This window comes from Pholcus phalangioides, unplaced genomic scaffold (genome assembly GCF_987345545.1).
Source record: "Pholcus phalangioides strain wild (caught in Gottingen) unplaced genomic scaffold, Ppha-v1.0 ptg000011l_1, whole genome shotgun sequence".
NCBI lineage: Eukaryota > Metazoa > Arthropoda > Arachnida > Araneae > Pholcidae > Pholcus > Pholcus phalangioides.
The window spans coordinates 30000001-30026789 of record NW_028301604.1 but is presented as its reverse complement, the minus strand read 5'-3'; the positions used below and the strand labels follow the sequence as shown (position 1 = coordinate 30026789).

At 37.8% G+C, this 26789-nt stretch overlaps 1 protein-coding gene and 1 non-coding gene across 2 annotated transcripts in view; both read left to right on the top strand.

Annotated features, from left to right (window-relative positions):
- LOC149080321 (uncharacterized) overlaps positions 1-26789 on the top strand; it is a 311347-nt gene that overhangs the window by 30265 nt on the left and 254293 nt on the right. The window lies entirely within an intron of this gene.
- TRNAA-UGC (transfer RNA alanine (anticodon UGC)) lies at positions 16263-16334 on the top strand. The gene has a single exon. It is a non-coding gene; the product is annotated as a tRNA-Ala (tRNA).

The window sequence follows — 26789 nt, the reverse complement described above, 5'->3', positions numbered from 1 at the left end:
ATCTCTATCTGTCGGTCTTTCTAACCTAGCACAACTCAGGTCTATCGCCATGAGAAATTTACTACCTAGTGAAAGCAACAGTCCTACAAACAGTACAAATATTCAGTCACTACACATCACTCACTTCACTTCTGAGATATAGATGGCAGCACTGAAAAGTCATACACAACACTAGATACGCACCCAGACTGTTAGGCACACGCACTTACACTTCCGGCACAACTCACTAGGTAGTAAATTGCCTATGGCAATAGACCTGAGTTGTGCTCGGTATGAAGAAGAAGAAAGAAGATGATTTTTCAGTGCAGCCATCTACATTTCAGATGCGAAGAGTGTGAAGTGTAGTGCTTGAATATTTGTACCGTTTGTAGGCAGGTTGCTCTCTGTGGGGGAGACTTTTTAACAAAGAGATAGGCTCGCATTCGCGCCTCGAAGTTGGGAACCATAGAAAACCAACTTCAGCCGACCACCACTGTGGTGCCAGTGGGGTTTGAACCCGGGATCTTGCGATGCGAGTTCGTCACTGTGACCACTCAACCACTACAGCAGCGGATACCTGTCTGCAATTACTTGAAAACGATGTTTTGACAAACCTTCATCCCCCCCCCTTTACTTCTGAGATTACAATTACTACCATCACTATAACCAGCATTCAAAATAATGTCGATGAATGGTCAACAAATCTTTGTTTGCCTCTTTAATGGCAGCCTCTTGGTATGAAAAGTCTTTGAACCAACGTAATTTCTTGTTTTTGCAGTTGCTCTATTTTGCTGAAGCCTCTTCTATAGTTTGTGTAATGGCCTACTGTCAGCCCCACAACGTTATGTCGTAAAAAACCACCCAGATTAGATACAACACTTTTCTTTTTCCCCCTTTATATGTTAATATTATTTAAATAGGAGAAAAATAACGAAAACAGAATTCTAGGCATTTTGTTTGACATTAAATTTTTTTGTCATTCTTTTCAGAAAATTTCTTCGTGGCCCCCTTATCAGCAACTGTGGCTCCCCTTTTGCCATATTTTTATCTCTGGACCACTGAAATATCCTAGGGCTCCCCGTAAGGTCACATGGTCACCGGTTGAGAACCACAGGTTTAAACCATGTCGGTGAATACCACCCTAAATGTGTCTTCTCTAAGCCCGAATTACACTATAAAATTTGATAAAATATATTTTGTAAAACTTGAAAATGCAACCAGGATGTATATACAGGGTGGTAACTATCGACCGCCCAATAATTACACACGTGATTCCTTGTGAAAAACTAATATGGGAAAGTATTTTCCATTTTTTGATCTGACCCATAATTAATGAGTTATAACGCTTTAAAAATTGATGATGTCACTTAAAAATCCGGCCAAATTCACCAAATTTATAACTTGACGTTTTAGACAATGCTAAAAAATGTATTAACCCTGCTATACAAAAAACGAAAGAGATATAAAAACCAGTTTCTTTTCCCTCGCACTTTTCAGGAAAGAAAAAAAAGAAAAACTTTTTTTAAAAGTCAGAACATAGGTTGTTTGCATTTCACAAAGCTAGCTTCACAGAGGTTATAGATAACGTTAGAGGCCTTTCACACGGAGCGGATGCGGACGCGGTTCCGGAAGAAGTTTTAACAATTGGAATATACTGAGCCTTTCAGACGAGCCGAAATATCTCCGCACCCCTAGGAAATGTTCATGCGGGTCCGGACGTCGTCCGCATGTGTCAAAACCTAAGTGCGGGCTCCGCATCTGCACACAGAAGTTTTGGGTTATTCGGGGCTATTCACACGATGCGGATGCAGAGCGAATTAGTCCGCATCTTTTGCTACTTTTTAAAGATGATTTTGCACGGAATTTTTTTAATTATTTTCCATAAATACCCTTAAAAACACCATATTAAGGTCCCCGTTCATCAAATATGATGTACCCATATACGTCTATCCCACCGTTTCCTTCTGAAATGGAGATATATCAACTTTAACTGCCTTTTGTCCATACTTTAGTCTATAGTTTTGGTGGCCCCGATACAATTTTATACAATAAAATCTGCCAACAACGGCCACTGACGGGACAAAAATTACAAGCCGTTCTGTTCATTACGAATAATTAATTGACTACATATACTTTAATAACTTTTAAATTTAATTTAAAAATTTAATTTTTTTTCTTTTTAAGTTTTTAAAATTATTTAAAAAATATAAATATTTGAAATATCATTTTAAATATTTTAAATCTTTGAAATATTATTTTAAATATTTTAAATCTTTGAAATATTATTTTAAATATTTATTATTTTTTAAAAATATTTAATCTTTTAATATTTTTAAACTTTAAAAAAAAATACTTTAATTAAACAATGTTATCCATGTACGGTGTTCACTCAGGGCCGGATTAAGACGTTTGAAGGCCATAAGCACTTGAATAGTTTTGGTGGCCCCTCCCCCGATACCTACAAGTAAATTTTACTCGATATTGAGTCTATAAACTAAAAAAAAAGTGAAATTTTATATTTCAAAGTGACTAATCTAAGGATGGGATTTCACTATAAAAGGTTTATGAAAGTTATTTTATAAAATTTTAAAAAAGCAACTAATAAATTTATCGGTTGCATTCGAAATTTATTAGTTGCTTTTTTAAAAGAATTATTATAAAATTTTTATAGTGCAATCCGATCTTAAGGCCGGGATTACACTATAAAGTTTTATAAAAGATCTTTTATTAAAAATGAAAAATTTAACCAATAGGTGCATCGGTTGCATTCAAGCAAATGCAACCGGTGATCTTATTGGCTGAATTTTTCTCGTTTTATCAAAGAGCTTTTACAAAACTTTTATAGTGTAATCCCGGTCTAAGGCTGGTATTACCCTATAAAACTTTGATTAAAAATTGTTTTATAAAACTTGAAAAATTTAACCAATAAACACATGTATTGCATTCGAGCGAACTTGAAAAATGCAACCATTAGGCGGATCAGTTAAGTTTGCTCGAATGTAACACATGTGTTTATTGGTTACATTTTTCAAGTTTTATAAACGAACTTTTGCAAAACTTTTATAGTGTAATCCCGGCCTAACACAGAATTGTGATGTGAATATTTCTAAGCTCAGACATTTTGAAAGTCTCCACCCCTCCCCTTTTTTTCTACTAGCAAATTCTTTGATATCTCCTGAATATTTTTTTTTTTTTTTGGAACATCGAATGTTTTGGATGTTTTTGGATTGGATTTTTCGAATATTGGATGTTTTTGGAATTTTCCTTTCATATTTTTCCGAAAAGACAGATTTTTTTTTCAAAATCTTTTGAAAATATTTTAAGACATTTTCTCCCATCGACTACTTGTGAGGATCGAAAAGAATACATCTTTAGACCTATATTCTATGGGGCTCTAGACTAAACCACCAAAGAATGCCTCTAGGCTGCCTATGGGCGCTGAATCAGGGGTGAAGGAGAAAAATAATTACAAAAATTGCGAAAAAATAGTTTTTATGCACGAATTTCAACCTAAAGATGCGGGCGAAACACCTGCATCTTCAGTGCTCGTGTGAAAGGGTATGCGGACCCTTCGTCCGCATCCGCTCCGTGTGAAAGGGGCCTTAGTCGTTTTGTTTTATTCTCCAGAAAGTGCCGCGTCTAATTATTTATTGTTATAATTTCTAATTTGATGGCATTCAGCATACAAGAATATTGTGACATGCACCTTATATTAGGTGAGTGCCACGGATCAGCCTTGCAAACAGCAGAAATTTATACAGTCAACGGTATCCAACGCGAAAGCACCCAGGCCATAAAGATATTTTGCGACTGGACCGCCGATTGCGCGAGTCAGGGTGTGTATTACCACAACCAAATGTAGACGCTGGGCCAGTATCGTCCGTAAGAACACAGGCTTTCGAAAATAACGTGTTGTCGTTGGTTGAAGTGGATCCAACGACCAGCAGTCGAGCGATCGCACGAGAATTAAATTTAAGTCACGTAACGGTCTTAAACGTTTTGCACGATGAGTTTTTGCATCCGTATCATTACACACAGGTGCAAGCACTTTCATCAGAAGATTATCCGCGAACGAAAGAATTCTGTGAATGGCTGCTTCAACAACATTCCAATGACAGCACTTTCCTAAATAGGATTCTATGGACTGACGAAGCAACATTTACTCGTGAAGATGTCTTTAACAGCCATAACAGCCATATCTGGGATTTTTCAAATCCCTATGCAACACGTCCAAATGCTCATCAGGTTCGTTGGGGAATTAATGTTTGGTGCGGCATTATAAGCAACAATCTTCTGGGACCATATTTGCTTCCACAACGTCTGATTGCTGAAAACTACCTCGTTTTCTTGAGAGATTGCCTCCCAGACTTCTTTGACGACCTTCCCTTGGGTATCTTGCGAGATCTTTGGCGGCAGCATGATTGGGCATCGACCCATTACGCATCAAATGTCCGCGAGTGGTTAAATCAGGAATACCCAAATCGGTGGATTGGCCGCGGTGGCCCAATATAGTGGCCTGCTAGATCCCCTGACCTAAACCCTTTAGATTTTTTTTTATGGGGCCATCTTAAAGCGCATGTGTATAGGCATACGCTTGACTCGCAAGTCCTCGTAGCCACCTTGCATGCGGCAGTGACAACAGTGACACCGTCCATGCTGGAGCGGGTTCAGCTCTCCATCCGACACAACGCTAGATACTCAATCAGACTGTCAGGCACACACACTCACATTCCCGGCAGAAATCACTCGGTAGTAAATTGGCCATAGCGGTAGATCGAAGTTTTGTTCGGTTTCAGAGAAAGAAACTTCCTCTTACCAAACTGACCTTAAAAAATTTTGAGAGTGATGAAATTATTCTTCACAAAGTTGTGTTTCGAATAATACTGGCTCTAATAACTACCATAAAACTACACGTTTGGGAATTAAACGTTGTGTTTAAAATATCAAAATTTTAGGCCTGAAAATAATACATTTTCATGTTTCCAAGGGAATTTTAATGGTTTTAGGGTATATTAGGGCGGCTGATTTCAAAACTGCTGATGGTTTCGGTACAGTATCAATATTTCAATGTAGTCTGAAGCCACTAATTTTTACGTAGAAATTTTTCTTTCCAATTTTTATTCACTTTCCTATTTATTCAACACATTATCACATTTATATCATTATCAGACATCAGTGATCTTTATGCATTGATATTACGTTTAGTGGGCGCGGTAGCCCAGGTCGATAAGATACTCGCCTAAAAGTACCAAAGTATGTTTAGAGGTGTCGCGAGTTCGATACCCGGTTCGTTCTCGTCAGAAATTTTCCTGACGCAGGGGTACAACAGAAACGGTGACATGATCACAGAAAAAGAATGTTACCGCAGGGAGTCCCACATCGAGGGGTTAGCGCACAAACCTCTCGGTGAGTATAAAAAAAAGGCTGCCGTTCGGAATCGGCAATAAATTGCCCGGTCTAATTAGCCCTCGTATGCAGAAAATGACCGTGGTGCGACAAAAATTATCATATGATGATTAAGTTTATAAATGATTCACACACACACATATAGTACAGTCCCAATATGATTTGAATGCTGCCTTATGGCCTGAGCGGATCGAGAAGTCGCTGTTAGGAGAGGGGAATTAAAAATACGATTTTTTTTATGATATACAAAATAAATAAAATGAGCTAGTCACTGTGTGAATAGGGTGACCATACCTCCTTCACTGAGAAATTGAATTTTCTGGATGTTAATGCCGAAACTGATATTTGGAAAGAAAAGTGATTTTTGCCTCCTCCGTCTCTTCATACCTCCTTCATTTTGTCTCGTATTTTCTGGAATAGTCTCGTTATTTCTGTTTTTTCTCCGTCCTGAATTTTTTTTTAAAAATGTAGTGGTTTTTGCTATTTTTTAGTGAATTTGTTATTTGGTTTTTCTTGAATTTGTTATTTAATCAAAAACTTTGATACGGTAATTTTCAACGGATTGATTGAATGCAATATTATCATATAGAAGTTCCGAAAATTTCACGAATTATCGCATTTTGCTTCGCCCCCTCCCAATAGATACGCGTTTTTTGTACTTATGGTATTACCATCGAAATTTCATTCACTCAAAAACTAGAGCCGATCTGATAAAACCAATGTTAGATTCAGAATCAGTGCTCCAAAAACACCTTAAAATCACTGAAATATCCTTGAGAAAAAGATCAGAGTTGCATAGTGTGAATCAACAGAAAAATTCGAACCCAAAAATTATTTTGAATACGTCAATTCGTAACGTAATAAGTTTGATTAAAAGTTTCTGATTGAATCGTTGTTATTATTTTACTGTTTCCACTAAGCCACATCTTCGTCAAACTACCATTTTTACATCCCTCGTTGAAACTTTTTACAAGTAACAGTTTTGATGAAAGTTCAAAAAAACAAAAACAAAATACTGCCGTTTTATTGATTAATATTGTAATCTGATTAAAACAACAACGTAAAATAATGATCGCGCAGTAAACACATACGCAGGGTATGCACCTTCCCTCAGAAAATTAGACTTAATAGTGAAGGTAAAAAAATTGCACATTTTGAGAAAAAAAGTGTTGATTTGGCTAAAAAAATTTTGAAACAGATCTCATTAGGCTAACATGATACAAATCTTGCGATAAATTTGCCAACATAGAAGACGAAAAGCTAACACTCATTCATTCATTCAAACCGAGCACAACTCCGGTCTATCGCCATAGGCAATTTACTACCGATTGAGTTGTGCCGGAAGTATGAGTGTGTCCCCCTCCCCAAATACCCCGGGCCACGAAAGCGACTGTATGCATTCAACTGCCTGACACCTGGCCAGCCGTCACCCAGCCCTCAAAGTCCATCCGCTCATCCGGCATGGTTTCAAGGAAGCTGCCTCACGACCTTCGCCTACAAGGAACAGCTTTCGCCCTTATTTAATTAAATACTAATTCGTGATTTCCTCCTTCTTCGCCTCGTCCTCATTGGAAGTCGGAGCCTGGATCGTTTGCCTCTTGATCTTCGTTTTCCTCCTCAGTCCATTCTTCTTCTCCCTGTCGTCCCGTCTCCTGTTGCCTTCTGATTCTCTCACTCCTTCTCCTAGGTGCAGCTGGGCTCGTCACTCGATCTGCCGCTCCCGTCCGCTTATTATGGAGCCACTCCATACTCTCTTCCAGAAAGCCGACCAGTTCCTTGATTTTCCTGAGTGCTTTATCATCCTTGGCCATTCTTTTAAACCACTCGTTCTCCAATTGCGGCCGTGGCTTAACTAAGTGGAAACGACGAAGCTAACACGTAAGCGATACGTAATAGCAAGGTTATAGTATCACACTACATGGAGAGAAAAAGTGCCAATCGTGAAGGAAGAAGGCCGAACTTGGGTTCTAATGGGATTGAATGTTTCAGTTCATTTTTAAGAAGTGACAACCCGCTGCTGGTGGAGAAATGCACTTTGGTTCGGTGTTTGGCATATAACTGACCGTTAGAAAATGACACGTCACAAAATTTTTAAAGCTTATAACTCACTTAATATTCGTCCGATCGAAAACGGGAAACACTTTCCTATATTAGTTTTTCACAAGGAATCACGTGTGCAATTATTGGGCGGTCGATAGTTACCACCCTGTTGAGTGTGTGTGGTTAAGGTTTTTTTTTTCAACACCCATGGCTGTGTGATGTGTTTTGGATGACCTTGATGAGGAAGAGGAAGAAATGACTACATTAATCGTTGCAGTAAAGTGTTCGAGAAGAATGTGCATGCATCCCATACAGGGCCGCCTTTACCATGCATGGGGCCCGCCGCGAAAATAATAGTTTTGTCCCTAGCCCCGATTTGTTTTTCTTTCTGTGAGAGAAGGAATCTCGAAAATTCAGAAAATGAAAATCATGAAAATTCGAAATAAATGCAAGGAGAAGAAAATTTTCAGAATTGGTGAAAATATGTAAAAACAGAAATATAGTGAAACCTCTCTACATTGTTACTCGATATAACGATAAACCTCTCTACAGCGATATTTTTTCAAGTCTTGCTCAGAAATGTCTATACTCGAATGTTAAACTGCTGCTTCTCGATATAACGGTAATCTCTCTACAGCGATGTTTTTCCTAGGTCCGCAGAATATCGAGGTTTCTCCGTAATTCCAGAACTGATGAAAACTCCGGAATCGATGAAAATTCAAAAATTATTTAAAAAACAATTCCATATATGGTGGAAATTCAGAACTATTACTTTTTAGATGAAAATGTAAAAAATTTCCAGATTTATTTATTTCTAAATGAAAATGCAGATTTCCAGAATTTATGAAAGAAATTATTGTTACCGTAAATACCCCAAAACGCACGGCCGGCGCGACCGCACCTGTTTCACACCCTTAAGGGCGGCTCTGATTCCCATAAATGCAGATCGACAGCTCTTTCGAGCCAACACCTTCTATAGCAGAAAGCCTCCGCGCGAAGCTTTGACGTCACTGAAGTCGTCCATTTCACCTGTAGCCATTCAATATAGCAGGTTGTGCAATATGTGCGAAATCTTTTCCTTTTTTTGTAGTATATTCAATGACAATAAGTGAAATGGACGACTTCAGTGACGTCACGAGCTTCGCGCGGAGGCTTTCTGCTGTAGACGGTGTTGGTAGGGTCATACAGCTGAGAATTTGACTGAACGTGTTCTTTTATCGTCGGAACGCGAACAAAAACAAAATAAATGAAAACACGAAAAAAACCCTAAATGAATCAAAGCACGAACAAAAAACAAAATTTATCAAAACGCGAACGAAGCAAAAAGAACGAGAAAAACAAATATGGCGTCTTCATATGCCATCACATGACTGACGAAAATCTGAAAGGTTTGATTTTTTTCTGACACGTAATAAGACGTCTTACGTCAGATTTCTTAATTCGACACATTCCCACGCCACGTCAGCACAGTGTGAATGTACCTACAGAAGACTCATAGGTGGAATTTATATCGCACGCATTTTTACGTGGTCCCACGTCACGTCAGCGTAGTGTGTAGCGGCCTTTAATCAAACTCAAGTGAAAGTAATTCTGATGTGCGTGATAATTGGCGTCAAAAATTCAGCTCACGACCCGGCTACTTTATGCTAGTACGTGCACACATCCATATCAACGAAAATGTTCGTAGCCGAAATTAAATTAAATCAAAATAAGTGTGAATAAGATATAAAGAATTCTAATAATGTTTGTTTTTAACTCCATACCTGGAACGATTAATATCCCCAGGCCATGGAGTTTTGGGAAACTACTGCTTCATCACATTAAAACACTGAATTTTTGAAAGAAATCGGGTCTGTCTGTCCAGATAGAGCTCGGAACACACTTGGACTCTGATCACTTTGCAGTCAGTTTTAATTCTTAATTGTGTGTGTGTGGAGTTAACTATTATCTATGAAAACTTATAGAATTTTCATAGATGTGTGTGAACGGGAAAGGAGACTAAAGTTTCACGAGTCACAAAGTATAGAGGTGCGTCGCCTACAAAAGAGAGCTTACTCATCACCCTCCATTCGAACAAAATCTGGTTTTGCTGCTCCAAGGGAAATATAACGTCTAATCATTAAAAAAAGCGGATAGGGAACAGCGATTGGCTATATCGATAATGTTGACGTCACATTTTCGCTCAAAGATGACGGTCATCCTGGGGTTCCAAGGAGCCCTAGATTTGATGGTAGCAGCAAATACATAAAATCACAACAGCTTGGTTTATGGGAAAGGACAAGACAGGCTGCGTACCGGCAAATGAGAGCATAAAAAAAGCAGTGTTCGATTCTATGGTTCATTAGAAGTTAAAAAAAATCCTTGCTGGAAAAAGTTCTCACATGACCTTAGACAACATTGTTGTACATTTTTGTATATACACTGGTGTAAGAAATTAAGAGAATTTGCAGACTTGGTCGAATATCTCTAGAACTACTGTACCGATGTTAATGAAATTTGATATGTATATACATTGATACAAAACAAATAACCATTCAATAATTGTAATACACACGCATGATCGTGCGTAACACTCGTTGGAGTCGGAAGGTATGAAACAGCGGTTGCAGAATAAACAAAAAAATGGGTTAATAGGGGGTATGGTCCTCTCTTACAGATATACTGGTCTCGCAGCGTGATTTCATACTTGATATAAGGCAGTTTATCATTTCCTGTGGCAATTGGTGCCACTCGTTCAGCAACACTGTTTTCATTCCCTGGATGGTTCCCGGAGGGGGGTTGCGAGTTGCAATTGCCCTCCCCAGAGAGTCTCAGACATGCTCTATAGGGTTAAGGTCTGGAGATCTGGCTGGCCAATCCATCCGGCGAATATCCTCACTCTCTAGAAAATCGTCGAGCAGAAGAGCTCTATGTGGCCTCGCGTTGTCGTCCATTAAAATGAACTCAGGGCCAACTGCACCCCTGAAAAGGCGAACATAGGGTTCCAAGACCTCAGCCCTATACCTCACACCAGTCACAGTGCCTCTTTCAAAGACATGGAGAGGTGTGCGGCCATCCAACATGATGCCTGCCCAGACCATTAAACCTCCTCCGCCATAATGGTCGATTTCGCGGACATTGGAGGGTAGGTAGCGGGTCCCTGGTGCTCTCCATATGAACGTACGGCGAGAATCGGTGCTTAGGCTGAACCGGGACTCATCAGTGAAGAGAACGGTTGCCCATTGATCCATACTCCAATCTCTATGCTCTCTGCACCATGATAAAAGGATTCTCCTGTCCGTAGAAGTGAGCGGGACGCAAACAGCAGGTCTTCTTGCAAACAACCCTCTCTCATGAAGTCTTTTGGAAACAGTCACCCGTGATACACGGGTTCCTGTGGCTGCATACAAGTCACGAGAGAGCTGAGAAGCTGTAGCACTCCTGTTACGCCTCGCTATAATCGACAAATGGCGATCTTCTCTGGCTCTTGGACGACCTTGCCCAGGCTTCCTCTCGATGGATCCGGTATCCTGGAACTGTTTCCATAAGTTACACACGACGCTGGGCGTTAAATTGAACTCTCTACAAATTTGGACTTGAGATTGGCCTGCTTCTAGCCTCCCCACAATTCGCCACCTCATTCCATCATCTAAACGTTGGTGGTTACTCATTTTTACTGTTACAATTTGAAATTAACCGATTGCTGCAAAATAATACCAAGAAATTCGCCGAGGCGTGCTAGCGAACGAAATGCGTCTTAACTTACGCGCGCTTATAAAGCCTGTTTCTCTACTGGCTCCGCCTACACACACGTGTACGCTTACGTATTTGACGTATAAAATTTGCATTTTTGTCTAGAAGCAGTGGTTTTACATTCAGTTCAGTTCTTTTCATGAAATTCGATAAAATATGCAAATTCTCTTAATTTATTTCACCAGTGTATGTCAGTATGCCGGAGATAAAGGGCATTATGTCGATTTTCGTCAACAATGGGATAACGCTATTAATTTGCAGTACTTTCGTAACCCTACACATAGGCATAGGACGGGGCAAGGGCGTAACGGGGGGGGGGGACTTGTGGGCCTGGTCCCCCCTGAAATGTGAGAAAATGACCGGAAAAAGGGAAAAAGATCTATTTGGGCCAAATCTATTGTTCTATCACTTTGATCCACAGAGTAAGAATAATATAGAGAGCGCGCGAGGGGTTACAATGTGAAGCAAAGATCCGGAGTCACGTGACTCCGGTCAAAAGGCTGGTCAGGGAATCTCGCTTTCAATGCTTTCCTTATGGCTATTCGTATGATGATCTACACGCGCTGTCTTATTTTTGATTAGAATGGCCAACACTTGCGCAACTTTCGGATGTTCTGAACGGTTTAGGAAAGGGGAACCAGTATCCTTTCACAAGGGAATACTTTTTTGCTTATTCCCCTTCTTATAAATTAAAAATTGGAATATTAAATTGACGATTCAATGGATTTCTGACGTAGTCTCAGTTTTTAACGATTCCATTTTGGATTTAATTCAATTAAAGTTCCAAGTTTTGGTAAAATTCAAATGTAGTGAGCCATTATTAAATGTTTTAATAGAATTTTTGGTAATAAATGATTGAAGTAATGAGTTTTATTAACTTTTAACTGAAATATACGTCTCCGCAAGATTTGGCGAGATTTGGCGAGCTAGTGAGTTTATTCGAGTTTCGCTCAACTTGAAGAAAATATGCTTTTCAGAATGAGGAATTTATGGCAAATATTTTATTTAAATAGAATGTAATGAAAACTCACCCTCTAGACAATGGCAGTTTTGCATAAAAATGTATAACTACCTCTAAAAATAGTATTTTTACCTCTCTTCATGCTTGAGATAAAACTATTACAGAAAAGAAATTTTTTTATTGATTAATTTGTGTTTGTGTTGTGCGTGTGAAATTGCCCTCAAACAAGAAAAATCAATTAATTAATTGATTAATTAATATTCAGTCAATATCTTTATTAGGACCATCTGAGTTAAGATCTGAAGTCACTATATGTACCTCAGATGTTAACTGAATGAAAGAATCATTCTAAAAACTACTTAATGCCTAAAAAAAATGAAGATTCACATATGTATACTTCTGGAGCGAAGAGGTTACACATATGTGACATGTAACATACATTTACGTACTAAATTGTTACATATATACGCTACACGAAATTTCATTTCTTATAATTTAGAAAAGTACTGACGATGAGGTATTGCAATTTTTTTGAAAAATTCATTTTATTCCTGAAATATTATGTAAGTGTTCATATTTTTGTGTGATAAGGTTATAAAAGGTTTTCCAAGAATGACTTTTACTTATTGTTTAAATATTTCATGACTGAATATGGTATGAGTGTGAATGAGTTACATTACATAACATAATATGATGCATTATAATTATATACTCAAAATAAATGTATGATTAAAGTAATTTTAATGTTCTTGGAAGATAATTTTTATGTTTTAATAACCCCTAGTTAAAATAAATGTTTGAAATTAAAAGTGACAAAGTGAATGAGAAGAGAATATTTAAAAATATAAATGAAATAGGCTGTATATATAAGAGGTAGGTTATATAATAAGATTTAAAAACTCAATATTTTTTTATATTATAATGAATCGATTTTTTTTAAATCCCTCATTCACTAAATATTTTACAAAAGAATGAATGAAATTCATTGAACAGATGAAGGAAAGTTTTCATCAACTCGATCGAGTCAAATTTCGTTACAGCAACATCCTAGCACTAACACGAAATCACTATGTTCTGCGAAAACGAGCCAAATGTGATAGCGCAGAACCTGTTTTCCTCCGACAATACAGCTCATCTTTTCTTCACGTTCGACAAGTTTTATGAATAGCGTGAGTGGTCTATTTATATCTTTAGTCTATGCTTTGATCCCCCCCCCTGAAATGAAAGTGGCCCCACAGAACGAAATTTCTGGCTACGCCCCTGGGACTCGGTATAAGTCTTATTTTAATAAATAACTGAGATATTTGCTGTACAAAACAAGCGAGCTCTATAGAAAGCCATACTAAAAAAATTATTTTTATACATACGCGGCTTTCCTGCAAAATTTCCGTTTTGTGACATGGTACAGCCTTTATCTCATCAACCGTCCGTCGTAGAGGTATGACTCGAATTTAAAAAATGCTCAAAACTCGTTCAAAAATTACCCTGTACCAGTTTTGAGAGTGAAATACAGTGTTTCACAAAATGAAAAATCTGAATTTTTATACGGTGTACCCCGGTTCTCTAATCTTCTCTCTTGATGCCAACTAAAAAAATTCCACGTTTTTAAGTGCAATATTCACTGAGATATTTAAATTCAAAAAATTCGAAGGAAAATTCGAAGAAAAATTCGAAGGAAAGTTGGAAAAAAGCAGCGTTAAATACGGGTAAACCGTTTGTCCCGCATTTAATGCTGTTTCTTCCCAACTTTCCTCCGGTTTTCGAATTAAAATATCTCAGTGAATATTACACTTAGAAACGGATTTTTTTTGTTGGCAACAGGAGAGACGGGGAAACAACTTTACAATCACGTTCATGAAAAAGTTGCCATTTTTATTTTAATAATTAAACAACCCCTTGCAACATGAATGACATATCTGTGTACTAGTTGTTATTTGGATACTTTTTATAATTGGAAGTATGCTTCAAGGATCAATGGTTCGCTAGTAAAATGCCATACGTCCTGTTACCTATGCACCTTGTATATATTTTTTTAGGTTTCAACAGTAGAATTGATTAGCTCTTGACAGGCTATATAGGCATGAACACATGGTGCGACTATTGGTCAATCAGTGGTCGAAAAGAATTCATCTTGTTGCTACAAAAAACAGCAAAAAAACAACGACAAATAAGCTATAATATTCAGCAATCAGTAATGCAGCTCAGACATTGCCCCAAGAACCTTTTTTTCAATTGACATCGGCATAATTAATTATTACCAAAACCTAATTAATTACTGGAATAAATATTGTTTGACAGAACTTAAGGTTTAAGTTAGATGAAAACGAAATATATATATATATATATATATATATAATTAAAGTTGCAAGTCTTATATATAAATGAAATATTAAAAAAAAATTGCATAGGGATGAATCGGGACCAAACCTAAACGTCGCACAGTGGTGAATTTCGCGAAGATATTTTTTTGTGGCTAAAACCAAAAAAAAGTCTTGTCGTTCAACTTCGTGACCATGAAGACAACAAACAAGAAGTAAACAAATCCCAGCTCCTCCTCACAGGTTATTTTTTTCTCAGCACCTCTTAGTTTTTGCCCAGAAAGATAGCAGTAGGGTAGACCGGGACAAGTTCACACAATTTTTAAACTATTGTTTTTCTACTTTTAGCCATTACACAAATTTTCTCATTTTTATTACTAATTTATTAGTTAGGCCGGTATTACACTATAAAAGTTTGGTAAAAGTCCTTTTATAAAACTTGAAAAATGAAGCCAATAAGGCCACCGGTTGCATTTTCTAGAATGTAACCAATAACCTTATTGGTTAGATTTTTCAAGTTTTATAAATGGGATTTTATCAAATTTTATAGTGTAATACCGGCCTTAAGACATATGGTTCATAATTTTATGTACCTTAAATTATTCAATTTTAACAAATTAAATTATTTTATTTACCATGTTGTCACCTGTGTAAATTTGCCCTGTGACCGGGGCAAGATTACATAAAGCCTGGGGTACATTTACACACCACTGAAAATGATGAAATATGAGGCTTACTGTGAATAAAATACATCAAATTTATCCCAAAGAAACATAGTTTATTTCTAAAGTACATGGTACGATTACAAACATTAATTATGGTGAATCCTCATCTGTTTCGAATTCGCTCTCACAATTTGTACAAACAAAAAATTTCGAATTCCTTGTGGTAATACAGTCCTCATGTGCCCACCTCTTATATTGGGTGCATTGTACCCACTGTTCGCGAGGTCTTGAATTTTTGTATTGTCTTAGACAGTAAATGCACATACAGTCTTCATCGCCATGCTCTTCATCAGAGTGAAATGTTTCATTGGTTTTTGTTTCTTTTTGCGCTCAACATTTCTTACTTGCTCATTTGCTTCAACATTTCCTTCCTGCGCTGCGAGGTCGTCCTCTCGTCTTGACACGGTTCCGGAAGACACCCCACCAGGTGTTGGTTCCAACTTCATAGCCTCCGCAGTCTTCGTTGTCGCCTCCAAAATATGCATAGGCCCTGGCTCTGTCTTCACATCATCTGAAGGTCCAGGCTTCCGATACCAAAGTTTCTAAATTTTCTACAGATTTCCCTGGTCGTGGTGCTGAGGGAACTGACAGTTCCCTCAGCACCACGACTACATCCCTTTTCAATAATTAAAAATTTCAACGGCATCGTCACAGAACAAAAAATATCGAACGTACGGAAAACGACAACGCTCTACACTTGACTGGATACGCTAGAACAACCATGAAAATTAGACTGGTACAGTGAACCAACAAGAGACCATACAAGATTCATCGAAAAAGTGGTTATTTGTGGAGATGAAGATTACAAGGAAGAAAATTCATCACTGCCCCCACGGGGACTCGAACCCTGGTCTCTCGCTTGCCGGACGAGTGCTCTACCATCTAAGCTAGGGAAGCAGATAGAATACGTCAACCTTGGAGCGTATATATCACGAAAGGCACCGTACATGGACGGCGTCAACAATCAACTAATAGCTCGTGAATGACATAGGCCAACCAGATGGCCACATGCATATAGAAATGTCCTCTCCCCTTGTCAATACAAGATTCATTACGGTGCCTTTCATGATATATACGCTCCAAGGTTGAAATATTCTATCTGCTTCCATAGCTTAGGTGGTAGAGCACTCGTCCTGCACGCGAGAGACTGGGGTTCGAGTCCCCGTGGGGGCAGTGATGAATTTTCTTCCTTGTAATCTTCATCTCCACAAATAACCAGTCTTTCGATGAATCTTGTATTGACAAGTGGAGAGGACATTTCTATATAAACAAGAGACCAGTTGCAGTTTCCTGTTGACTTTAGAACCCGCAGGGCTATACATTTAGAGGTAATAAATGAGGTTTATAAATTATATTGTTAATCTTTTTTTTCCCTTGCGCTGAATCGTCTTGCGCAAAATTACCGCTGCGTTAAATTTTCTCCCGCTGAATTGTCGTGGATTCGTATTCTCTCGTTATTTTGGGTTTTTAATGTCATGTCAGCTGTATTCCAATATGTTACTGCTATTAAATTAATAGCGCCGCTCAAAAGTACGGAAAATGTGTATTTTCTAGGGCTGGTCCGATTTTTTATTGAACAAAACGAAAAAAAAAACAAAGAACACAGTGGATTATACAAGTAATCGATATGCATTACGATAAACTACACATTAATCGATTAATTGGGTCAGTTAATAATGTAAAAGCATATATCACCAAAAAAATTTAATAATATGTAATGCACTGCCCATAAAAAAGATTATGCCTGTCTTAACTAAGTATGGATAGCTTGTCAATTTATCCTGCTATGTCTATCGTACTTATTTTTCAACGCATTCACAACCCTCGGAGGTAACCTATTAGATTGATTGACAACCCTATTAGCGAAAAACTCCCTGCGGCACCACAACCTGGAATTATCCTTTACTAAACGATACTGGTGTCACCGTCAATCAACTGTCAAAGCAGTTTATCGACGGTGTATTAATAACTCATGGTCCATCCTATCCATCCCATTGAAAATTTTGAACACTTCGATCGTATGGCCCCGACACCTGCGTTCTTCCAATGTAAACATATTCAAAAAATGAGAGAAGTCTCTTCATAACTCAAGCCGTGTGTGCCAACAAGAGCGCAGCTCTTCTCTGCACCCCCTCAACCAAGTCTATGTCCCTCTGTAGGTATGGTCTCCAGAACCTTATGACATACTTCGGTGCGGGATGAACGAAGCCTCAGAAAAACGGAAAAATGACTTTAGGAGAACGCGAAGAGACCTTTTTGAAAATAAAACCGAGCATTCCATTTTTTGACCACCGCTGAACGATGTTCAGAAAACCTAAACCGCTCCTCAATGAGAATTCCCAAATCGGTGACCCTAGTTGCATCCGGGATAGTGACACCATTCAACTCGTAAGTTAAACGTGGGTTGTTTGAACCAAAATGAGCGACCATGCACTTTTCAACGCTAAACGTCATGCTCCATTCATTAGCCTATGCTGCAATCCTGCTTAAGTTAGTATGAGCAGCTCTCTATCTCATCACGTCATCTGCGAATTTGCTAACAATCTTTGATTGAGTTTATCGCTGAAAAGGTGAAAAAAATATGGGGCCAAAGACACTTCCTCTGAGCGACTCCACTTTTGTTCACTCCACACCTGTCCAATCAGAAAATTCCCCGTTCACCATAACCCGTTGTAACCTATGTCTCAACCACGCGATTCTATCCAATTCAACAAGTTGCTCCCAATTCCGATCTCATGTAAACGCTTCAAGTGTTTACCATGTTGGACCCCATTGAATGAAAGTAAGTGGCCATATATAAAAATATTTGAATCAATATTTTTATTAAATTTTTCGACATGGGGAAATAAATACAAGTCGATTCAACGGAAACTGGTGATGATGTCAGTTTTTAATTGAGTTTGATGGAAATTTTGGAAGACAAGATTCCCCCTACCATTAGAGAGCAGTTCCATGGGAAAAAGTAACATTATGAAAATCGAAATTAGTCTCGAAGTCAGTGACTAATCTAAAATAACTGATTTAAAAGAAAAATAAAACCAGCAAGATTCAAGTTAAGGATATGACAAGTATGCTCAGCATATTAAATAGCTTTTAGCGAGCGGCCATCATTTCTTAGTCTATTATTTGTTTACGTCTATTCAGTGGACACGTGCGCGAAGTGAATAGAATATATTTTCGCAGCATGAGTTAATATTTTATAGTTTCCGATATGTACTGCGTTTGCTTATGAATGATTAGTGTTTGAAAATATTAGATTAAAATCCTATTAATATCAGTCGATTAATCGATTAAAATGCTATTAACCAGTCGATTAATAGATTGTTTTTGATTAAGCAGTTAAAAAATTAAATCAATTCCCATCCTAGTATTTTCTTGAATAAAATATGAACGTAAGCAAAATCCAGAAAAAAAAGTTTTCACATACAATCATAGAACCAGTTAATATACGCCCTCCTTCGCAATAATTTTGACATGAATAACAAAATTCCAACTTGAGTTACAACAAAAAATTAAAAAAAGTCTCAAAATTATAGAGAAAAACATAAGACAACGATTTCCCAAAGAAGTGTAATAAATTTGTATAAAGTTAGATTGCACATAGACAGTGTATATATGTGTAAAAGACTCAATAACGTTCCCTCTTCATTTGATTATGAAAATGCCACGCAACGTTAATTTTTCTTGTAGGAAGCTTTGAAAGTATGGCGACTTGAAGTGAATGGATACTGTTTCATAAATTTCTAGGGAAATTAATAGAAGTGAGAGTCAGTTATATTCACAAAGCCTTACCGAGGAAAAGTGATTTTATCGGAAAGAAACAAGGAAGGTTGACCAAGAAAAACAACAGAAAGAGATAAATACGTTTGCTTTCATTGGAAAAAATTTATCACTACGTGAAGTTTTTCGGCATATCAACTGTAATAGCTCAAAATACACAATGTTCGAAGTGATACAGTTGATATACAGTATTTACAGTTGATATGCCGAAAAACTTCCCGTAGCGATAATTTTTACGATGAACACAAACGTGGTCATCTCTTTTTATTGTTTTTCTTAACCGTCCAGTTTGTATGTTCCCGATAAAATCACTGTTTCTAGGTAAGATTTTGTGAATATAACTAGCTTACTTGTATTAATTTCTCTGGAAATTTGTGAAACACTCTATCCATTAACAATCGACATTGCTAATGCATATGACGTGTAAAAGTGCTCATTAATTTTATATATGTATGATTACACTAATTTTTTCTCTTATGTTTAATATATTGATTTTTCTTTTTTTAATTCACTCCGTTTCATTTCCTGCTGGCTGGTAATACTCAGGAGGTAATCTTGAGGCTAAAAAATTCCTCGGGATAAGGACTTGATCACCTGTGTTGTAGTTTTAATAATGATAATTGGGGCTCGGGTTTTTATGACCGAAAGATGAAACGTCGTTGCTGATCGGTTAAAAAACCAGAAATTCAGGTTTTTTTAACCTATCTGTTAGACGTTTTATCTTTCGGTCATAAAAATCCGAGCCCTAAATAATAATAGTTCTACTAAAGCTAGTGCCCCTATGTCGGCCCTTTTTGCTATACTGTATAGTAGGTATAGCAATCCGTCACTTGCCAGTGACTCAAAGAGGATGATTTTTTTAACTTGTACTGGCGACTGGAAGACGACTCACTTCTTAAATAGTTCCTCCGCATCCCATTCCTTAATGCCCATAAAAGCAGAAGTCGCCACTTAGCAGCTTGGTGAGATAAAGCACCAACATCGACAGTTCGGCAAAATCTGTCCGATTCTGACCCGAGTTCCTGTCTGATTGAGTTTATCACTATTTAGCAGCTTGGGAGGGGTAATGGGAAATGCAGCGCCACCATTGAAGGCTCGGCAAAATTTATCCGATTTTGGCACGTTCGATTTTGCTCTGCTACCTCTTGAAACGCCATACTTTCATGGTCTCCTGACAAGAAAACTACACGTTGTTTAGCACTTTTATAACTAAATGAAGAGTGAAAGTCATTGAGCCTTTTATACACTATGTCAAAGTAGGTTGTCTACTGTGCATGTGCAATAGTATGGGTCGAAAAAAATGAAATTTTTATTATCAAATCGCTATAGTGAGGAAAATTTGCCTCCTTTAATAAGAAGGAAAACGACGTAAGAAATTTTAAAATCGGGTGATACCTTCCGGTCGCGCATCGAACTTGAAGTTTATGGAAATTGACGAAATCGAACATTTTTCTTAAATTTTTTAATATTAGATAAAATTCTATGATCGACACGCAAAAGTTTGTTACGCTTATTTTATGGTTCAATAAAGTAAAATAAATTAAAACATCATTAATATTTCAATGTTTATTGGTCGCGCAGCGTGTTCGAAAAACAGGAATTTACCAAATTTTTGCAAGTTTCATTGTGCAGCTTTTCGTCCGTTTTGTCAGAATAAAACGACCCAGAATTCATCACAAGGAGGTGGCTGCACGTCGAGTTCCACCCACAAGCAACCCAATCAACCATCCAAACTAGGCTTGTGCGTGTGTAATTCACACTATATTTGAAAAATAGTTACTACAATTGACTAGAATTCGGTGGGGTTTACAGTTTCTTCTTCTGTTTCTTTTCCAAGTGTACACGTTTGAAGTCTGACTTTTGGAAGAAATCAAGCATGACTGATTTTGATGATAGCGTAGATCTGATGTACCTATCTCTATCTCCATGTCACATAGTTGAGGCCTCGGTAACAATTTAGGCATATCCCTCACCTGTCTGAGTCTGACTGGATCGCGTGTGAAATGCACGTGGAAAGACCACTACAGTGAATAGTGCATCTACTCCATTTCAACGAAATTCCTCTCTGTCATTTTTTCCGCATATAGATGGTGCAATGAATCAATGAACGTCAGGACTCCGCCATCGGACTTATCCTGCGGCCGAGATCTCTTCTAGCCCAGCTTCGTTACGGAGTCTGGAACAAAATATGTGCACCTGCCAATCTGCGCCGTATTTAGTGTTGTGCGGGAATGTTTAGTGCTATCATCTAAATTTGAAATTGTGAGTGAAGTGAAATGATTGAATATTTGTACCGTTGTAGGCCTGTTGCTCTCTATGGCAAGATTTTTTAACAGGGGAATCGGCTCGCATTCGCGCCTCGAAGTCGGGAACCACAGATATAGATGGTGCATCTACAGGGCCAAAATCTTTTTCTGGGCCCATTTGATAATAGCTTACTGGATGTGAAAGCTCTCTGTGTTGGAGTATGAATCTGTAGATTGTTGGTTTCTAGAAGTAGACAGAAAGATGCTGAGAAATGACCAGTAGTACTGTATTTATTAGGCATTTCCAAAACAATAAAGCCAGGAAATTTTCCAGGGGATTTGTCAATTCGAGATACTGATCGTCTGTCACATTCTAGATGGCTAAATGCGGCCAATAGAGTGCTAAGGTTGTAGGAATACTTAAGTTAGCCAAATCCTTTTGCGAACCAGAAGTTCTCTTCACCTTGAAATTGTACGTGCCTGTGTGGTTCCACATCAAAAATAACAAATATTTCAATGACGCGCTAAACATGTTTTTCCAGCAGTTCAAAAATTGTGGTATTTATTTGATAAGAGGGACTTACTTAAAGTTGTTGATCCAGTAGTTGAACCCAATGCGTTCTTTGGACACCCTGAAAATTTACTGTTGGCTATGATTGTTGATGACATTGGATATAGAAGAACTTTAACCCTTTTTATACCCAGACGGTACTTTAAAGTACCAGGGTAAATAAATTTATTTCAAACTAACTAATTGTTACAGAAACATTGTTTTTGTTTTTAGTTTCTCTTTAATTAGAACTAAAATGACCTACCAAATAATTTACATGATGACTATTGTTACTGCCATCATTTATGCTTTTATTTTAATATATTATAATTTTCCTTTTATTCTACTTTTCTCAATATCGGATATAAAGGGTTAAAGCAAGACAATCCGCCTCTAAAGGAAAAACCATTAGACACTTCGTGCTACGTAAGAAAAACTTTAAAGCTACCGAATACACTGGAATTATTAACCGGAATACTTGCCTCTTGTATCCTTCCCCCAATGCTACGGGAAGTATGTGATGATATTATATTATTCATTAATTCCGACACTAACCACATCAGAGGCATCTCCGACGGACTCAGACAGTCGAGAGATGTATCAAACTTGTTACCGAGGCCTGAGCTAAAGTATATGGACACGAGAAGCTTAAGTGTACATCAGATCTACGCTATTATCAAGATCAGTTATGACTGATTTCTCCCAAAAGTCAGATTTTGAACGCATCAATTTTGGTGACTAGTTTTGAAATTTAATGTAAATTACACACACGCCTACTTTGGATGGTTGTTTGGGTAGGGAGTGTAGGTGGAACTCGAGTGCAGCCACCTCCTTGTGATGAATTCTTGGTCGTTTTGTTATGACAAAACGGGAGAAAAGCTGAACAACGAAACTTGCAAAAATTTTGATAATTCCTATTTTTCGAACACGTTGCGCGACCGATAAACATTGCAATATTAATGATGTTTTAATTTATTTTGCTTTATGGAACCATAAAATAAGTATAACAACCTTTGGCGCGTCGATCGTATAATTTTAACTAATATTAAAAAAATTGAGAAAAATGTTCGATTTTTTTTTTTCGTCAATATTTCCATAAACTTCAAGTCCGATGCGCGACCGGAAGATATCAACCGATTTTAAAAATCTTTACGTCGTTTTTCTTATTAAAGGAGGCAACTTTATAAAGGCGCACTATAGCGATTTGAAAATAAAAACTTCATCTTTTTCGACCCACCCTAATGTGCAATCCTACTTTATGCACAAATTTGTTAAACTTGGGAAATCACTATCTCACACGCTTTCTTCTATACTTTTGAGACAGTATTTTCTAAATTTTTTGGTAAAACTCAAATTGGAATTTTGTTGTTCATGTCAAAATTATTGCAAAGACGTACGTTAATTGGTTCTATAATTGTGTGTTAAAATATTTTTGGATGTTACTTTCGTTAACTTTTTATTTCGGAAAATACACATTCTTTTTACTTTTTAGACGCACGATTATGGGATATCTCATGAACAAATCCCCCTATACAATATTTCTTCGAAAGAAATGCTCTCTATAGCCAAAAAACAAATGTATCATTTACAAGTCATAAAATCCTTGTCACATAATCTGCACCCAGCTATTAAAAAAGCATAATATTTCTTGTTCCAAACCGTTTTCAAGAACATGCAATGTATTTTAAAGTGTGAGTAAAGTATTTTATGACTACGCTTTCCGCAAAACGTGCCACTGTGCATCGTATGCATGAAAGTCATAAAACCAAGGGTATATAATAAGGACTGCTTCATCTCTTTGTTGATGCACTTGCCGCCTTGTTTCAGTGGGCGTGGTCTCGGAGGTGCTCTGTGTGGCGTCATGACCCTGCTACTTTTCTTTCGACGACGACATCAGCTTACAAAATGTACTGTATTAGAGAGGATTATTTTAAATTTTAGTTACTTATTCTCTACCGTTTTAAGTGAGTGATATCTCGTTCATGGTATTGTTTTAGTATCACTGGTATGCACGGGTTATTTTTTAGTGATTCTTGTGTAAATCAGTGATAAATGATTTCTTGTGCGATTGCAACGTGCAAGAACAAATCTCGGAAGACAAAAAAGATTTGGGGGATTCAAGTCACTTTTATTATACTTTCCTCTAATGACCCATAGACTTGCAAAATATGGGTGTCCAAATGTAAGAGGCTCGATCGAGTAAAATTAAGTACGTTTATACTTGCAGCAATCATTTTCAAGCTAGTTTGATCATTTTGTCGCACCACGGTCATTTTCTGCTCACGAGGGCTAATTAGACCGGGACCTACAACTTATTGCCGATACCGAACGGCAGGCTTGTTCTTTTATACTCATCCAGGTGTTAGCGCACCAACCCCTCGACGTGGGACTCCCTGCGGTAGCAATTTTTTTCTGCGGTCATGTCGCCGTTTTTGTTGTAACCCTGTGTCAGGAAAGTTTCTGACAAGGACGAACCGGGTATCGAACTCGCGACACCTCTAAACATCCTTTGGCACTTTAGGAGAGTATCTTATCGACCTGGACTACCGCGGCCTTCAAGCTAATGAATATGAAGATGATCTGAAGAATCGTCTTCTAGGTTTACCTAAAAAAAGTTTAAAAGCTAATTGAAATTATGTGTCTCCAGTTGGCTTTCAATCAACCAATAAATGTTGACGTATGTAATTCAACTGGAATGGATCCGAGAGAAATATGCTTAGTCGAAGTTGTTACCTCATAAGCAAATGCAAAACTTCTTATTTTAAATGTTTAAATGGATGAACGAAGCAAGCCAAAAATAAACAGATACTAATGCAGGATATACGGAAGACTGGATGTTGTGAAGATATTTATTATTTGAGATGTTAATTTTTCTTTTTAAGGAAGGAAAAACTCATCTCTGCCTCTACCGGGAGTCGAACCCGGGTACCTCGATTGCCGGACGAGTGCTCTGACCACTAAGCTACAGAGGAGATAGAGATTTTCCTTCGCTAGAGCGTATATATGGCGTATATAGAGGCAGAGATGAGTTTTTCCTTCCTTAAAAAAAAAATTAACATCTCAAATAATAAATATCTTCACAACATCCAGTCTTCCGTATATCCTGTATTAACAAGTGAAGAGCGACATTCATGTCATAGATACTAATGAGATTAATCGAAAAGATAATTTTGAAAAGAATTCAGTAAAATGGGCAGCGCAGTACAGCGATTGTGCATACTACCTCAATTAACAAGGTAGCAAAGCGGGTGCACACTTGGTCTTGCGGTAGAATGACGTCCCGCGAGACGTCAGCTGGTACCAACTCTAGCTTCTCATGAGACCGCCCTTGTTATATGACCCTGATATAAAACGTGGTCATCATTTTAAATTGAAAAGTTTGTTTCCAGGTAAGGTTTCTTCATGATACATACGAGTAACTTTCAAGAATAAATTAAATTCGTCAGTTTAGGTATTAATGGCTTTCACTATATTTATATTGACTTTAACAGGAACAGGGTCTAAATCACTGTTCTTCAACCATGGACCAGTTGGTCATGACCACCACTCGGTCCTTGTCCGAGTGGCACGGCGGTAAGATGTTCGTCTTCCACTATGAAGGTTACCATCAAGGTCCATGGGTTCGAATCCGGGCACTGGAAGTCAGATGCAAGTTCTTCACCTACCGAGCCTGGGGCAATCACCGATAGATGTGGAGCCTACATTTCCCACCCAACTCCACTGGTCGGAAACTGACATATGGTGATATATGACCGGAGCTGGGTGTGCGGTAAAGTAGTTCCGGTCCTTGAAAATTTCCTATCAGTCCTCGAATTATTTCTCCTATTGTTTTTTTTGTCGGTCCTCAAGTTATTTCTTTTATTTATTTGGTTTTTTCCAGTCGCTTTTTTGCTGGTCCGCAAATTATTTCTACTACTTATGAATTTTTTGCCGGTCCGCTAAATATTTCCCTTATTAATGAATATTTTGACAGTTCGCGAAATTTTTCAATTATTTTCACCGGTTCGTAGTTGTAAAAACGTTGAATAACATTGGTCTAAATCCCATTCGTTTTGGCTACACAAATATACGGTGTAACAGACATATTGATTTAGAAAAAATATGACGGATATGAAAAAAATAGAAGAGATATGGACGTTATACAACACTTTATGTGCTTTATCCGTGCCACTTTGCCAAAACTGATTTTGTGGAATCTATCTCTTTAGGGGTAAAATGGTAATAAATTGCACGATGGTGTGTGTGTGTGTGTGTGTGTTATATATGGACTGGGGAAGTGGACGATAAATCAGGGCCTGTTCCCTCAAATTCGGAATCTGGGCAGATATGATTTTTTTTGGGACCATTCATATATACAGGCTGCACAAGGTAACAGGGCGTATGGTATTTCCCTGGCGGACCGTTGATCCTAGACGCATATTTCCAATTAGAAAAAGTATTCAAATAACATGTAGTACTCACAGATATGTCATTCATGTAACAAGAGATTGTACAGTAATTAAAATAAAAAAAAATGACTTTTTATACCGTCCCCATGGTTCACGCAATCTTTGCCCCCGACATTTCGCCCCTGGCACATTTCGTCCCCGTTAAATTTGGCCCCCGGAAATTTCATCCCTGACATTTCGCCCCGGATATTTCACCCCGGACATTCCACCTGCCCTGACCGTATGAGAGAACATATGAATGATGGTACAAGTGATCAAATGAGTGACCGTATGAATAACATGTAAGCTGGACATTTATCCATGACAATTAACCTGCCCTGACCGTATGAGAGAACATATGAATGATGGTACAAGTGATCAAATGAGTGACCGTATGAATAACATGTAAGCTGGACATTTATCCGTGACAATTAACCTGCCCTGACCGTATGAATGACCATACGAGTAAACATGTGAATGATGGTGTGAGTGACCGTATGAATGATCAAGTAAGTTGGAGATTTAGCCCCCCGATGGTATTTTGCCTGCCCTAACCGTGTGAGTGACCCTATGAGTGATTAAGTATAAACTGGAAATTTACTCCCTTCACATTTCACCTGCTCTA